The sequence below is a fragment of the Sinocyclocheilus rhinocerous genome, unplaced genomic scaffold (genome assembly GCF_001515625.1).
Source record: "Sinocyclocheilus rhinocerous isolate Xijiao unplaced genomic scaffold, SAMN03320098_v1.1 scaffold320, whole genome shotgun sequence".
NCBI classification, from domain to species: domain Eukaryota; kingdom Metazoa; phylum Chordata; class Actinopteri; order Cypriniformes; family Cyprinidae; genus Sinocyclocheilus; species Sinocyclocheilus rhinocerous.
Window position 1 is genome coordinate 759,400 of NW_015638606.1, and position 3,468 is coordinate 762,867.

At 34.3% G+C, this 3,468-nt stretch overlaps 1 protein-coding gene across 1 annotated transcript in view; it reads right to left on the minus strand.

Annotated features, from left to right (window-relative positions):
* Positions 1 to 2,640, minus strand: part of LOC107749939 (teneurin-2-like) — a 93,224-nt gene extending 90,584 nt beyond the window's left edge. The window contains exon 1 of the mRNA XM_016565189.1: positions 2,464 to 2,640. The gene's annotated coding sequence lies outside the window, so the exon portion shown is untranslated. The remainder of the gene's footprint in view (positions 1 to 2,463) is intronic.
* Between the last annotated feature and the right edge of the window lie 828 nt (positions 2,641 to 3,468).

Genomic DNA, 3,468 nt, shown 5'->3' on the forward strand with positions numbered 1-3,468 from the left:
ATATTCGATTATTCGAATATTCGTTCGGTGGGTTGGCATTCGATTTTCAATTTTGAGATTCGAATATTCTTTCTTTTCTTTTTTTTTTCAACACCTGGCATCCCCCGCGAAACGGTTCTCATTCGCACTTGAATATGAATCGCCCATGAGTGAACATCATGATTCAGTTCACCTGGAAGAGAAGACAAAAATGCCGAAGACCTCAGCTGTGTGGGAGCACTTTAAATTGAGTGAGGACAAGACAAAGGCAGTGTGCTAATTATGCGATTTGAAACTGGCCTACCACAACAGCACATCAAGTTTGAAAAATCTGTAAAAGTTCTGTAAGTAGTATATTATATTTATTATATATAGTATATTGTTGGTGTAAAAAAACGAGCTACTTTTATTCGCCATGTTAATCAGTAATTTTACACATGATAAAAACATGCATTTAATTTGCTTGGAAAATACTTGCGAATACGGCAGTCATAAAAAAACGTACAGTAGCCCAGCCTAATAATAATTTGTCTATATTAAAAGTATTGCTCTTTTCAGACCTGTGTGTTTTGTATCACTACTGCAGTGTCCGTTCTTGGAGCATATAAGCCCTGCCCGCGTGAGGCGCGCCGCTTCCGGCTCGCGCTGTTCTGTAGTTTATTAAAAGTTTATTAATTCTGAACGTGTCGCGTGTCCAACAACTGCTGATTGGTTACCATTTTAAAGCAGTAGCTCAAATCACTAAATTAAAAAATTATTAAAAAACACAAACACAGAGAAATGTTAACTACACAGTTATTGTTAACCAAAACTGGTTACACTTTATTTCAATAGTCCACTTTAGACATTCTTTTAACTATAAGTAACTTTGTAACTACATGTCAACTACATGTCAACTAATTCTCATTAATTTGCAACTACATGTCTACTAACTCTCAGAGTAGACTAGGTTTAGGGTTAGTAGAATAAGTTGTCTACTAATACTCTACTAACTGCTAGTTGACAGTAGTTGCAAAGTTACTTACTGTTAACAGAATGTCTAAAGTGGACTATTGAAATAAAGTGTTACCCTAAAACTATATCAAAACATTTTTTGTTAATTCAAATATATCTGAAATAAAATATAATATAAATATTAGAGGAATAACCAAAACTTATTTCAGTTCTAATTTTTATTTAGTCCAAGTTGAAGCTCTAAAATTACTATCTGGAAATAAAATAAATAAAAACTAAAACTGATCTAAAACTAACATAAAAAATAAAATAAACCTAACTAGTAATATAAAAAATAATAATAAAATCACAAAAGCATCAATTACTAAAAAATTTACAAACATTTAAATGAAAACTGAACGTATAAAATTAAAGCCAATTCAAAATATTAATAAAAATAAATTAGTATATAAGTAATACCAAAATAACACACACTCACCTATCTTACTAGAATTTTAAACATGTATTTAATCTCCAACAACCTACATTTAATATAGAACATTTTTGCAAAATGTATGTTGCGTGCAGTCAGGACAAGCCTTAATGCAAGATGGAAATACATTTACAGATAAGGATATAACCATAAAATGAAAACCTTTATGCGCCATCACTATGTGGAAAATGTCCCAGCAGAGCATTCTTCAAAATACAGGTTTATAATGACATTGGGGTGTGTAAATAAATAATGACAGACTTTTTATGTGAACTATCCCTTTAAGAAACAGCACTTTCCCAAGTGAAGCTCCAACATGATGGATGTGTCAAAGGTGGTGATAAATAAAGCTTTTACTAAGGCAACTGACCACCAGAGATTTAAACAAAACAAGCCGCCTTAAGCAGCTATTCTTCACAACTAATACCATCAAGAGCTAAAGAGCAGATTAACTGAGACAAAAAAGAAATGCTTATCATCACCCAGTCAACTTCACATTGCATGACTAATGCAAAACAAGCCGCCTTAAGCAGCTATTCTTCACAACTAATACCATCAAGAGCTAAAGAGCAGATTAACTGAGACAAAAAATAAATGCTTATCATCACCCAGTCAACTTCACATTGCATGACTAATGCATGCAAAATAGTTGCCTACTTAGTATCATAACGCATACTAGAACACATTTTAACTTTAAACTGTCAAAATGAGAGAGAACGAGATTAACATAATTCATCTCAACGAAAAAAACACAAATGTGGAAAAGACTTTTTCGGCTTAACCTAGGCTAAGTCTCGTTCAGCATTTACTCTAGAAAGTCTGCAAATATAGACAGCGGTGGAGTTGTGCCAATAATAATACTCGTCAAAATTATTGTTATTTAGGCCTTTAAATGGGCTATTACATCCCGTCAGTTCACTGCAGCATGTTAGTTAGTATGCGAGCTCCGCTACTGCGGATGAGATAACACGCGCGCGCGTACAGCCGTACTGATACAGCGATATGTGAAGGAATTTAAACTGACAGTTAGAAAAATAAAATATATAAAGCATAATTACCTGTTAAGACGGATTAATGTCTTATAAGCACATCTTTTCTCTCTCTTCTTGAAAAGTTTTAGTCCTCGCTCACGTCGGAGTGTTTGCTCTCGAGCTGTTTCTGCGTTCCAGTCAGATACTTATTTAATTCTGCCTGTTGTAACGCTACAGAACGAGCCCGCGACCTAGAAAACTAAAACAAACAACCCATTCCGGAGTGGATGTCCATGGTGTCTCGCACAAAGCGAATGGTTTGGTAGTATAGCAAGCACATGGGTAAATGTTGTCATTCGTGCAGCTGTAATGATCAGGGGAGGGTTGAGGAGATGTTTGCCTCAGTAAGACGCTCAGGGTGTTGTTGGTGCTCAGTGAAGGTATCAAGGTGAGAGATTTTATGAATCATCGTAAACTAACCAATATTGTATAGCCTACTATTTTAGGCATTTTTAGTACTTAAAGGTACGGAAGCAAAAACAAATTAAAATGCTTTAGTGCCTTTTTTCTGTTTTTGTTATATTTTTCCGTATTTTTTATTATCTATGTTATTATTATTTCATTTTGTTATATTGTTATATTTTATTTTATCCACCGTTTTTATTTTTGTTATATATATTTTTTATTATTATTCTGAACATTTTTTGCTTGTTTTTTTCCTATGTTTTCTTCATTTAGTTTGTGTTTTTTTTGCATAAAAATAATTTAATTTGCTGGATAACATTTACAATGCAGTGGCGACTCTGTCCACTAGGAGCGCTAACAGAAAAGGGGCATCGGTGTATCCGAAATTGCCCCCATACCTTCATTAAATATTCCATACATTACTCCACTAATATAGTCCACTGAATGAGTGAATTTGGACATTGCGTGCACTGGAATTGTTACGAATGGTATCTCCTCACAAGAAAGGAAATTGTTCCGCATGATGCTTGTAGTGCGTGGGTGTTTTCTAGTGGCTAGCCATTGAGTGTACGTCTTTATTGAGGTGCATTATGGGATTGAATGAGTGCACTTGATAGCATGGTTTCG